Below are 14,074 nucleotides of genomic sequence, written 5' to 3' on the forward strand. Positions count from 1 at the left end.
TCTTTCGCGGGGCTAGTCGGGGGTTCGCTCCAATACCTAATCCACCTTGCCAAGGTACCAAAGCTCCCAAGGCAAGGCTTCAAAAAACCTCAGTCGACCCTCACAAAGGCTGCAGTTTTCCAAAATACATTGACCGCATATCCATACATAACCACAAAGTACTCAATCTGACAATATAACCGCCTCAACTTCTTCCCACAACCTTTCTTACATAGGCGGTTGTCCATAACGGACCCACAACAACCAAACATAATCTTCGATAACACAATATCATGATGCAAAAGCTCTATGTCGCTCTCCAAAACCTGTGTGAATGCTGAATTCTTCACCTGTAACCTGTAAATCTACTGCCGAGTGCAAAACTGGACATCTCCTATGCTTGTGTGAGCTGGCTGTTTGCTACAGAAAATTGCAGATTTTGGAAAATCTGAGTATGCCAATGCGTCCGGAACACCCAAAAACATAAAGATAGACTCCTGGATCATTGTATTCCGAGTTCGGGTGAGGGAGTTATGACCAAAAAACCTCTCTTTTTTGTTGTTTTCTAGAGCTGCGGAAACCTGTGTATTGACTGTAGCTCCTCAAACTGAGCTCTGATACAACTTTGTAGAGTGTGCAGGTGATGGAGAAGGTAGGAAAGAAGACTACACACACACACCAACACACATCGAGACACACACACACAATCGTTACCCTGCAGCAGCCATTCAACGAGCTGCTCTTCTCTTCTTCTCTTTTGAACTATTATCCAAAGTATATTTACAACATAGTATAGTCAGTGTCCAGCCGCCCATAGCACAATGGACATATTCTTTAACATCATATTCTTTAACAAAGAGACACTTCCCATGGTAGTAACTCAAGAAATTACAAACTCTTTTTTTTCTTTTTTCTTATAGCAGCTCGTAGCAGCTTTTTATAGACATTAGCCGCTCGTAGCAGCTTTTTATAGACCTGGGTGGATAGATTAAAACATGATAAAAATGGAAACATTGAAGGAGTGGTGGTAATCCAATATGGAGAGAATGATAGGGTTTGGGGAGCTAAGGATTTCTCATAGCACTGCAGCACCAAACAGATACACAATCTTCTATTGGTAGAAGATTTTTCTATCTACATAAATATTCACATGCATGTGTTGCAGAAATCTAAATGAGACATTGTTGGTCCGTTTTCCATCATGCACAGAGGGTGGAGCACTTACTTATACTCTTACCGTGGTGTTGTTGATGAGTCCGCACATCCACAGGAGGTCGTCGCCTTTCATTGGCACTCCTTCGTCGCTCAGCACGTACGGGGTGATGGCAACGCGTTTGACTACTCCTAGCCTTTTAGATAGAAGCAATTGCAAGTAATTACTATAATCGGCGTGTTGCATGAACTCCACTCCATTCAGCTATAACTCGTCTCCAGACCACTAGGTTTCACCCATGGTGGAGAGCTTCTTCAGGATGAGCTGTACGGGGAGAGGAGGAAGACCCTCTACCCGTCCTCCAAAATAGCGAGAGCACTAGCTGAACCACTCCTCCTTAGTACATGGAAACCTTCTTACCACTTCTGCTTCAGGATTGTCAAAATGGATTGGTAGTACTCGCATGTGCCGTGCGAATCGGTACGCGACCTTCCGTCGTTGATTGCCTTCTTTTTGGAAAACTGGGTATAACCTGGCTTCCCGAACTTGAAGCACTCATGTGGCTAGATGCTTCTTCATTTGGGGTCATGTGTCTCTGGACTAGCTTAGCCCTTCCTTCCCTTTGGCTCGAGAAGTCCCTTTTGGCCACTTAGGAGTAGAGGCTATACCTTTGCTTGCAGTTTCCTTAGGAAAGAGAGGCCTTACCGATCTTTTTCCTCCCTTGATATGGATGACCTCCTCACGGTGAATGTCGATGTAGATGATTTCAACCCCTTCGTTACCTTCGTTGCTGGCACTCATTGACAGTGTGCTTTGGTTGATAGCAGTGATGGCACTTCATAGCCTTCCCACCTGATGCTCTCAATTTGCGGTTAGAACAACAATACGAGATGGGGAGCTTCCCTCTTGAATACTGACGACACTACAGTTTGGCAGTAGGACGTCAATGAAGGCAGTCAATGACTCTTTACTCTCCTCCTCCTCCGTTCTCCAGTTGGAGAATCCTTTCAGCCATTCGTCCATGATTGATGATGTGTGTTGTCTTCACCCATGGGGGCACCAAATGACGAGCGCAAAGAGCGACATGGACCTCGACGGCCTCAAAACGCTAGGAGCCGATGCACGCCGAGCCGGCCATGATGAAGTGAACAGGGGGGGCATCACCTAGCTCTATGCAGCTAGGACGCGGACAACAGTGATTGGGAATAACACAAACTCTACACACCTAGAGAGAGAGAGAGAGAGAGAGAGAGAGAGAGAGAGAGAGAGAGAGAGAGAGAATGATTCAGGTGATGAAAACCCTCGGGGTGTGAGGGAAAACTATGTTCATGCAATATTTACAGCAAGTCTTATTTTCGACGAGGTGGCAACCCTGGTGATAGAGAGATAGAGAGAGATAGTGAGCCTAATAGTGCGTTCTCTAGAGGTAACTCATACACACGAGAATTTCTGCTAGTGTGAGTGTGTGTGTGGCGACCATTGGAGTTAGGGTGTAGACATGGCTTCTTTACATATTGCTCATTTCCCACAATGCTACACTAAATTCCCTCTCTTGTGATGGAAGTGTTGCCAATCCCTCCCCCCAAAATGCTACCAAGTGTTGACCTCTGATGAAATTTCCGCCCCCTGATAGTGACCTCTCAATGCCTTTTTATAGGTGCTAGCTGCTTTAGCTTAGGGTAATCTGATTAGATTAAGGGTTCTAATCAGGCGAGACAAAGCAAGGTGGTGGATCTTGGATGGTTTACCCTTGCTTTGTCTTGGGGAATATTATATAGGAAAACTCCTAGGAGGGCCTTTGTGGCCATCACCTAGAGAGGTGATAATTTACAAATTGGGATTTTTACAAGATTTGGTTTGAAAACTGGGAAAAAAACAGACAACCTACGGATTTCACTAAAGAGGGCATCGTGGATGCAATGCGGGTGAACGGCGGCCGTAGCTGGTGCGTCCATGTAGCACCTTCGTTATTTCGCGGTTGGCCGGGGCATGCCTTCGGCGTCTTTTCTTGTTTCGGTGTTGGCGGCGCGCGACTTGGCCGTCTTTCTTCTCCTTGGCGTCGATGTCGATTATTCCTTTTTTTATTTTTTGGTGGGTGCGTATGGCGTGCGCATGCATGTGTGGATATGTGAGTGCACGTATGCACGTGGGTGTGTGTATGTAATTGTGTGTGCGAGAGTGTGCGTGTGTGGGGGGTAATATATATATGTTTATATATATATATATATGAAAATGTTTTTACGCTGCAGGCAAACAGAGAGTGAGAACGCGACTGAGAGAGAGAGAGGGAGCGCGAAAGCTGGAAGAAAGGGGGGGTGAAGAGTGTGTGTGTGTGTGAGTGGGAATGAGTGTGTGTGTGTTTCCGATTGCGGAGCCTTTGGGCCTGCTGGTACAGAGAGCGCGACAGAGAGTGAGAGAGCGGAAGAGAGCTTAGTGATGGCGGGGGTGAGTGGGTGAGGGATGGGTGAAGTGGGTGTGTGCGTGTGTTATGAGAAAGAGAGAGAAAGAATTATGCTCTGCCCCTGCAGGCCTGAACAAGAGGAGCGTGAGAGAGAGAGTGTGGTCTCGGGATGCTTGCATGGTGGGCTGAAAGAGGGGGGAAGATGAGGAGGGTCAAGGGGAGAGAGAGAGAGAGAGAGAGAGAGAGAGAGAGAGAGAGAGAGAGAGAGAGAGAGAGAGAGAGAGAGAGAGAGAGAGAGAGAGAGAGAGAGCGGCAACCCGCCGGTGGGAAGAAAACAAGAGGGGAGAGATGGAGGGGACAGTGAGGTCGAGGGAGTGTGGATGAGAGGGAAGAGGGAGGGGTGAGGTATGGCGGCCCGCCGGTGGAGTATGGACGAGCGAGAGGTAAGAGAGAGAGGATAAAAAAATGCGAAAGTGTGTGAGTGTATAAATAATGCGAGAGAGAGAGAGAGAGAGAGAGAGAGAGAGAGAGAGAGAGAGAGAGAGAGAGAGAGAGAGAGAGAGAGAGAGAGAGAGAGAGAGAGAGAGAGAGAGAGAGAATTCTTGTCCATGCATGGTGGCCCGCCAGTGGAATATGACAGTGGCGGTGTGTTTTTATGCGCCCTTTGGGGCTAGATGACACAGGAGCAGGGATAAGAGAGAGATGGTGGACTGGCGGAGCCGAGCAGGAGAGAGAGAGACCTCTGTCTTCTGGTGATAATGGAGAGAGGGGTGGCCAAATTGGTGGTGGCCCACTTGTGGTTAAGCATAGAGGGGTGGTGGTGAATGAGAGTGAGAGAGAGAGAGAGAGAGAGAGAGAGAGAGAGAGAGAGAGAGAGAGAGAGAGAGAGAGAGAGAGAGAGAGAATAGACAGGTGATAAAAACCCTCGGGGGTGTGAGGGAGAATTATTCTCTTGCCATGATTACAACAACCTTATTTCCGACGAGGTGGCACATCATGGTGATAGAGAGATAGAGGGAGAGATAGTGAACCTACTTGGTGCGTTCTCTAGAGATGACTCATTGACATGGAAACTTGCTAACATGAATGTGTGTGCATTGACCGTCGGAGTCAAGATGTGGACATAGATTCTTTTACATAATACAATTCCCAAAGCAAACCACTACAGCAACCTTATTTCCGACGAGGTGGCACGTCATGGTGATAGAGAGATAGAGGGAGAGATAGTGAACCTACTTGGTGTGTTCTCTAGAGATGACTCATTGACATGGAAAATTGCTAACATGAATGTGTGTGCATCAACCGTTGGAGTCGAGATGTGGACATAGCTTCTTTTACATAATACAATTCCCAAAGCAAACCACTACACTAAGTCCCCTCTCTTGTGATGCAAATGTTGCCAATTCCTCCCACCAAAATACTACCAAGTGCTGACCTCTAATGAACTTGCCCCCCCCCCCGACAGACCTCTCAGTGCCTTTTTATAGTTGCTGACTACTTTAGGTTAGGGTAATCTGGCTGATTAGGGTAACTAGTCAAGGGAGACAAAGCAAGGTGGTGGGCCTTGGGTGGTTAACCCTTGCTTTGTCTTGGGAAATATTATAAGGAAAACCTCTAGGTGGGCCTTTGTGGCCATCACCTAGAGAGATGAGAATTTACAAGTTTGGGATTTTTTAACAAGATTTGGTTGAAACTAGGAAAAATGATGATACCCTACGGTTTTTACGGAAGAGGGCGTTGTGGACGCGATGCTGGTATTAACGTGTTGGTATATGTGTGCGTATATACATGCATGTATATGTGTGAGTGAGTGAGTGTGAGTGTATATGTGTGTCGGCCAATGTGCGTGGGAGCGAGCATGATGACATATATATATATATATATATATATATATATATATAATTATTATTATTTTTTCGTTTACTGCACAGAATCGGCAACGCAGAGGCGTGAGTGAGAGAGGGAGAGTGTGTGCGAGGGGTGTGTGTGTGTGTGTGTGTGTGTGTGTGTGTGTGTGTGTGTGTGTGAGTGCAATGGGGGTGAAGTGTGTGTGTGCGCATGTATATTTACCCTGCGCCCGCCGCTGGGCTGCTCACGGCGAGAGCAATGGGGAGAGAGAGTGGAATATGGGCCATCATGCGATGGTGGGGGTGAGCGGGTGATAGGCCTAGATGAGGTGAGTGTGGGGTGTGTGTGTGTGTGTGTGTGTGATAGAGAGAGAGAGAGAGCTTCCGGTTATTGATGCGCCCGCATGGGCTGCGCGATGCAGGGCGAGAGAGTGCAAGGGGTTGGGAGGGTGATGATGAGGATAAGGAATAGGGGGGAAGATAGAGTGCTTGTGTGGATGTGGCAATGCAGAGGGTGCGAATGAGAGAGGGTGTGGAAGAGCACAAGGCCCGGATGGGGTGTAGCCAACAGAGGGTAAGGAAGGGGGGGGTTTGGAGTTAGAGAGAGAGAGAGAGAGAGAGAGAGAGAGAGAGAGAGAGAGAGAGAGAGAGAGAGAGAGAGAGAGAGAGAGAGAGAGAGAGAGAGAGAATGGGAGAGTATATTTTCCTTATGGCGGGTTCCCACCTTGGGGGGGGTGAGAGAGAGTGTGTGAGTGGGTGGGGGGGGGGGGGGGGGGGGTGATAAGGGAAGAGGTAGGGCGATGGTCCGCCGATGGGAAGAAAATAGGGGGGGGGGGGTATAGGGAGGAGAGTGAATCTGAGGGGGTGTGGACGAGAGGGAAGAGATGGAGATATAGTATGGCGGCCCGCTAGGGCTGGGATATGGACGAGCAGAGAGAGAGAGAGAGAGAGAGAGAGAGAGAGAGAGAGAGAGAGAGAGGAGAGAGAGAGAATATTTGAAAGAGAGAGAGAGAGAGAGAGAGAATATACAAAATGCATGGCGGCCCGCTGGAGGGGTGTGACAGTGGTATCCCGTCTTATGCGCCCACTGGGCCAGGTGACACAACGACAGAGTAAGTGAGAGAGAGAGAGAGAGAGAGAGAGAGAGAGAGAGAGAGAGAGAGAGAGAGAGAGAGAGAGAGAGAGAGAGAGAGAGAGAGAGAGAGAGAGAGAGAGAGAGAGAGAGAGAATTGGCGGAGCCGAGCAGTAAGAGAGAGAGACTCTGTCTTCTTGCGATAATGGAGAGGTGTGGCCAAATTGGTGGTGCCCCACTAGTGGTTAAGCCTAGAGGGGTGGTGAATGTTAAAGAACTTTCCGTTTTTTTTTGTTTTTCCTTTGGTAATACGCTCTCCCCTTCTTGGGGTATGGTTCTTGCAGTCACGGTTTTGAAAACCGGCCGTCATTAGCCCTCCCATTTGGCTAGAGGCATTCATGCTTCTAGCCCTACCTCTGATTCTTTAGTTGTGGAGTTGGAGTGTTCTCTCTCTTCTAGAATATCTAGCATGAACTCTGGATCAAACCTAAGGAAATACCTTTTTAGCCTCCATCCATTGACTCTAGTCTTGTGAATTCTCCCATCTGCTTCCATCAGCTTATAGCTGCCGTTGTCATAGCGCCTTTTGACAATGAATGGTCCTTCCCATCGGGGTTGAAATTTGTTGTCCTTCCTGGTATCAAATATGTTGTCGTATCTCAACACTAACATGCCCTTTTCCACGCCCTTTTCCTTGAGCCCTTGATTGAAGGTGAGCCGGCGTCGCTCTGCCTGTGATGCATAGTGATTGGTTGCATCTTCCCTATCTAGTTGGAGCCTTTCTAGATCCAGGATGTGGTTGTGGAGATTTAAAATTGGGCGTTGTAATTGGCTAGCCATGACTCGTAAGCTGGCTATCTATACCTCAATGGGTATAATTGCCTCCTTTCCGTAAACTAGATGGAAAGGGGCGAAACCTAATGATGTTCGGAACGTCGTTCGGTAGGCCCATAGAGCAGCCGTGAGATGTTTATCCCAGTCTCCTGTGTGGTTGTTCACCTGCTTTGTGATGATTTTGCAGATCATTCCGTTTACCTTTTCTACTAGGCCATTACACTGTGGATAGTATGGTGTGGAATGTCGGTGTGTGATGCCTAACTTTTTCATCAGTTCTCTCACCAGATCGCCTCTGAAACCTGGTTCCCTATCTGATATTATCTCTAGAGGAGTGCCAAAACGGCAACAGATGTGCTCAAATATGAACTTTGCTACCTCTTGGGTTGTGATGGGGGTGGTTGTTGTTGCTTTCGCCCATCAGGTCATGTAGTCTAGACCAACTAGGATGTATAGTTTTCCTAATTGGGCCCTTGGTAGCTGACCAATTGCATCTATTCCCCATTTCTCAAATGGACCATATGAGATGATAGGAGTCTGTGGCTCATAGGTAAGTGTGCGATCATTGGCCACTTGACAAGCCTTGCATGTTTTACACCAATGATGTACATCCCTATTCAGACTAGGCCAAGAGTATCCTGCCTGTAGAATCTTTTGGCTGGTGATATCTAAAGCAAAATGACCGCCGCAGACACCATCATGGCAACTTGAAATGACCTCCGTGATCTCACTGGAGGTTGGCACTCGCCTAAGAATCTGATCCTTGCCCTTACAATACAAGTGGTCGTTTACAAGGCGGTATCTTGTAGCCTTCCTTACCAGCCACTGTTTCTAGCCTTTAGTGTACCCTTCAGGACATTCTCCTGTATCTACAAAGCTGATGATATAATGCATAGCATCACTACCTTGGAAGATGGGTAGTTTCAGTTTGATTGCTCCTATGGGAACGTCTTGTATTCTTTCCTTGGCTAGAGCATCTGCCTCTTGATTTTCTGTCCTGGGGACATGAAATAGTTACACTGCTTAAAACTTCCTTAAAAGATCCTGAACTTGGCGTAGTTGACCAAGTAAAACTTGATTTTTACAAACCCAAGTGCCGTTTATCTGCTTTATCAGAAGCAAAGCATTAGCAAACACATTTAGGCGTTGAATCCCTTGCAAAATACATTGTTCTAACTCAAGAATTAAATCTGCATACTCTGCTTCGTTGTTGGAGTGGGAGTGTAATAGCTATCCGATGGAGAATACCCTTTCCCGTTGCTCATTGAAAATGACTATGCCAGCTGCAGACTGGTCCACTGTTCTTTTGTATACTCCGTCAAAGAAAAGAGAGTGAGCTCTTTCTAGTTTAGGACTTTCTACCATTGGTGTCTGTTCTTTTGCTTCCGGGTTGACCTTCATCTTCTTCTCATAGTGGCGATGAGTAAGAATACCCGCTAAACTAGCCCTGGTGGATTTTTCTACTTGCATGGTGTATTCAAACTCTTGTAACCTAACTAGCCATTTAGAGAGCCTAGATGAGACATCCATGTGTCGCATTACATACAGAAAGACCTCCTCCATTGTCAGAATTACAAAGGGTCTAGGCGAAGATAGGAGCGGAACTTTGTGGTAGCAAACATCAGTGCGAGAACCATGTGTTCTATTGCGGTGAATCCCTTTTCTGATGGGGTCATGACACGACTAGAGAAGTAAATAGGATGTATGAAAGAAGTTTGGGGGTCCTTTTGAATTAGTATGGCTCCGAGTGTATCACTTCCTACACTGGGGCTCACACAGAATGGATCGTCCCACTTGGGGGGTGAAATGGTGGGAAGCGTAGCTAGGATTTGCTTCACCTCGATAAATTGCTGCTCATTTTCTTCACTCCATGAGAAGACATCCCTCTGGGTGACTTGTTGTAGAGGGAGAACCACTTGAGATAGCAAATGGATGAGCCTTCTTAAGTATCTTACCTTCTGAAGGAAAGAAAACAATTTCTTAGCTGTGGTGGGTGATGACAAAGATACCAAAGCTTGAATCTTGCTAGGGTCCGCCTCAATCACTTTTGCTGAAATTACATGGCCAAGGAGAGTGACTTTGATTTCACCAATGTGACACTTATCTACGTTGAGCTAGCCACCCAAGGTTTGCATCCTGGTCAAGCCATCATAGACTTTTCTCAGATGGAGGGAGCCTGAACTATGGATACAAAAATCATCTATGAAAACCCGTTTTGACGTTCCAAAGTATGGTTGGAAGACAAAGGTCACATAGCGCTGAAATGTGGCCGGAGTGTTGGTGAGGCCAAAAGGCATCACTCTGTAAGCAAAGCATCCCCAAGTTGTTATGAAGGTTGTCTTTTTCTGGTCCTCTTCCACAATGCTAATTTGAAAGTATCGTGAGTAGCCATCACATACTGTGTAGTGCTCATGACCTGCCACACAGACTCTCCACTTGCCATTCTTCTTTGGTGTGACTACTACTGGAGAGACCCATTCTGAGTCTTCGACGGGGTAGATGAAACCTGCTTGTAGCAAACAATTGACTTCTTTGAGTAGAGCCTCTTGTTGGATTACCCCAAGTCTTTTGAGCTTTCGCACTACGGGTTTACTTCCTTCCTTGAGTTTTATGCGGTGTTGTACTACTGTGATTCCTGTGAGCTTATCATAGCCATCAATGAACAGTGTAGTGAATTCACCTAGCATGGAGACATATTCCTTCCTCTCTTCATCAATTAACTCATTTGAGAGAATCCGATGTAACTTACTTGCATCCTCTACGGATTGTGTACCTGATGGTTCCTCTTGGTTTGTTGGGGGTGCTTCAGATTGTGTCAATATTTTTGGGTCTTTAAGGATGATCCCCATCACTTAGATTTATTGTCACTCTCTTCGGTTGTTGTTGTCTCTTCTCCTGAGGTGGACAAATAGTCACTGGTGGACTCATCTTCTAAAATCTCCAAAATCATGTTGCGTTGTTTCCCAGTCCTCATGTCGTTGAATATGGACTTCCCTTTAGCGTCCTTCATCTGAATCATTTTGGTACTCCAGTCTTGCTTAGCTTCCATAGCCATGAGCCAGGGTCTCCCAAGAATGATAGGGTAGCTCCCCTTTGTGTGGCATGACAAAAATGTCTACCTCCACTTCTGTATTGAATGCTTTTACTTTGACCGCATTCACAATGCCTATGCATTTCACTCTTACGTTGTTTGCCATTTTGGCTCGGCAGGGTGCCGGCCTACTCACCTCTAGACCTAGATGGTGCATCATTCTTTCACTCATGATGCATATTTTTGCTCCACAATCTATGTAGACGTTTGAGATTCGTTGCCCCTTGATGTGGGCATCCATAGTTGGTAGGATGTCGTCGAGATCCCTCCCAGAGATAGCCCCAGTTATCCTTGGTCTTGATTTCCTTGTACTTACCATCTTTGTCCATTGCCTCCTCATCCTTGGTGCAAAATGGAGTAATTGGGGCCAAGTTATCTTCGGGCCCTGCATCAACACATCCTGAACTAAGTCATAGGGTTTAGTATACTCACATAGTGAAAAATACATGATGTCTATCTTTCGTCGCGGTTTAGCTGCTTGCTTGCTAGACTCGCCTTTCCCTTTCATTTTCTCTTCTTTTTGAGAGGCTTCTTCGTGCCTGGCACGCTTTACTCCCATGGCATCCACTTCTTCAACTTTTGCTTTCCCTTTGTGCTTCTCTTGAACTGGTTCTTCTTCCTTTTCCTTCCCTTTGTGCTTCTCTCAAACAGGTTCTTCTACCTTTGCCTTCCCTTTAGCTTCCAAGCTAATAACACTCACCGCTTGGTTTACAGCAGGTGGTGGGGGTAGCGGTGGAATAAGAGGTGGTGGTGGTTCTTGTTGTTGTATAGGTGGTCGAAGGATTTGGACTGGTGGAATTAGCCTTGGTTGCCTGGGTGGTGGTGGTCTTGCCCTTGGTGGAGAGATCTGATTCTGTCTCCCTCCTCTATTGAAATTTTTCCTTCTTGGATGTGGGCAGTAGTACATGCCATGGTCGTCTTCCCCGCAATTGTAGTAGTGGTACTCTTGGTTTTGCCTTCGTTGTCCTCTTCCTTGTTCTGGATTTCTGACAAGTGCATGCCCTTGCTGCACCAGATGCACGGATAAACTCTCGAGTTGGGTAGTGATGCGACTCAGCAGGTCTTGTTGTTCTTCTGATGCCTCTTGTGGTTGGGCTCAATGAATGACTGTTACAGTCACTGGGGTTAGTCGGACTGATCTTGATTCCTCTGACTCATTGACTCTTGCTTGCATGCGCAGCTTCTTGTCTTTAAGGCGGGCTACTTCTACTGCCAACTCATATGTTGCAAGAAACCTTCCCTTCACCCTCTCCTTAAGCGGCGACCACAGGCAAGCAATGAAATAGTCCTTCTTTAGGAAATTAGGCGCTCCTTAACCTTCCTCCAGTGAGGCAACCCATCTCTCCCATAGATCCACAAACTTGGACTCGTAGGTGGCATACTCAAGCAGCCCTACCTGCTTCAATTCCGTCAGTAGCTTCCATAGCTTCTCCGAGGTTGTGCCTCCACCAAACCTCTTCACAAAGACAACACGTAACACATCCATGCATTTTTGGTAGCTTGGGGCAAAGCATTGTACTAGGATTTGGCCTCTACTTTCATTAGTAGTGGAAAAATTCAAAGCCGTGATGCGTCGTCATCCTTGTTGGAAACCACACAAGCGATGTCGAAATCGTCCAGAAAGTCGGTGGTGACATCTTCTCCCTTCTTTCCACTGAACGTGGGGAAAGAAACACTCTCCACTCAGGAAATTACAAACTTTAAAAAAAATAAAAAAATAATGACAGTAGCGGCTGATAGCGGCTTTTTACAGGGTTGGGCGGATAGATTAAAACACGATAAAGATGGAAACATTGAAGGAGTGGTGGTAATACAATATGGGGAGAATGATAGGATTTGGGGAGCTAAGGATTTCTCCTAGCACCGCAACACCAAATAGATACACAATATTTTGTTGGTAGAAGATTTTTCTATCTACATAAATATTCACATGCATATGCTGCAGAAATCTAAATGGGAACGTTGTTGGCCCGTTTTCCATCATGCACAAAGGGTGGAGCACTTACTTATACTCTTATCATTCCGGTGTTGATGAGTCGGCACATCCACAGGAGGTTGGCGCCTTTCATGGACTCTACTTTTCCTTCGTTGTTCAGCACGTACGGGGTGATGGCGACGCGTCTGACTACTCCCATCCTCTTGGCTAGCAGCAACTACAAATAATTACCATATTTGGCGTGTTGCATGAACTCCACTCCATTCAGCTGCAACTCGTCTCCAGCCCACTAGGTGTCACCTGTGGTAAAGAGCTTCTTCAGGATAAGTTGTATGGGGAGAGAAGGAAGACCCTCTACCCGTCCTCCAAAACAGTCAGAACAGTAGCCGAACCACTCCTCCCTAGGGCATGGAAATCTTCTCACCACTTCTGCTTTAGGATTGTCGAAATGGATTGGCAGTACTCCCATGCGTCGTGCGAATCAGTAGACGACCTTCTGCCGCTTAGCCTCGGATGACCTTCTCTTTGGCAAATTGGGTAAGACCCGGCTCTCCGAGCTTGAAGCACTCACTTGGCCAGATGCTTCTTCCCTTGGGGTCATGTGTATCTAGACTGGCTTAGCCTTTCCTTACCTTTGGCTCGAGCATCCCCTTTAGGACATTTTGGAGTAGAGACTATACCTTTGATTGGAGTTCCCTTAGGAAAGAGAGGCCTTACCGTTTTCCTTCCTCCTTTGATATGGACGACTTCCTCATTGTGAATGTCGGTGTAGACAATTTCAGCCCCTTCGCTGCCGTCGTTGCTAGCACTCATTGACAGTGTGCTTTGGTTGACACAATGATAGCCCTCCTCAGTGGGGGCGCCAAATGACGAGCGCAAAGCGTGACATGCACCCCGACGGCCTCTAAAACATCGTGAGCCGATGCACGCCACGAGCCGGTCATGGTAAAGCGAATAGGGGGTACCACCTAGCTTTGAGCGGCTAGGACACAAACAACAGTGATTTGAAATATCACGAACTCTACACAAAGAGAGAGAGAGAGAGAGAGAGAGAGAGAGAGAGAGAGAGAGAGAGAGAGAGAGAGAGAGAGAGAGAATAGACAGGTGATGAAAACCCTCGGGGGTGTGAGGAAGAATTATTCTCTTGCCATATTTACAACAACCTTATTTCCGACGAGGTGGCATGTCATGGTGATAGAGAGATAGAGGGAGAGAAAGTTAACCTACTTGGTGCATTCTCTAGAGATGACTCGTTGACATGGAAACTTGCTAACATGAATGTGTGTGCATCAACCGTTGGAGTCGAGATGTGGACATAGCTTCTTTTACATAATACAATTCCCAAAGAAAACCACTACACTAAGTCCCCTCTCTTGTGATGCAAATGTTGCCAATTCCTTCCACCAAAATACTACCAAGTGTTGACCTCTCATGAACTTGCCCCCCCCCCCCCCCCGATAGTGACCTCTTAGTGTCTTTTTATAGGTGCTGACTACTATAGGTTAAGATAATATGGCTTGATTAGGGTAATCTAATCAGGGGAGACAAAGCAAGGTGGTGGGCCTTAGGTGGTTGACCCTTGCTTTGTCTTGGGAAATATTATAAGGAAAACCTCTAGGTGGGCCTTTGTGACCATCACACCTAGAGAGATGAGAATTTACAAGTTTGGGATTTTTTTACAAGATTTGGTTGAAACTAGAAAAAATGATGATAACCTACGGCTTTTACTGAAGAGGGCGTCATGGACGCGATGCCGGTAAA

General features: G+C 46.7%; 1 pseudogene; it reads right to left on the reverse strand.

Moving 5' to 3' along the window:
* Positions 1-3,618: 3,618 nt before the first annotated feature.
* LOC147452645 (uncharacterized) lies at positions 3,619-13,126 on the reverse strand (annotated as a pseudogene).
* Positions 13,127-14,074: the final 948 nt, after the last annotated feature.

Source organism: Adiantum capillus-veneris, chromosome 8 (assembly GCF_014529385.1).
Source record: "Adiantum capillus-veneris isolate H3 chromosome 8, ASM1452938v2, whole genome shotgun sequence".
Classification (NCBI taxonomy): domain Eukaryota; kingdom Viridiplantae; phylum Streptophyta; class Polypodiopsida; order Polypodiales; family Pteridaceae; genus Adiantum; species Adiantum capillus-veneris.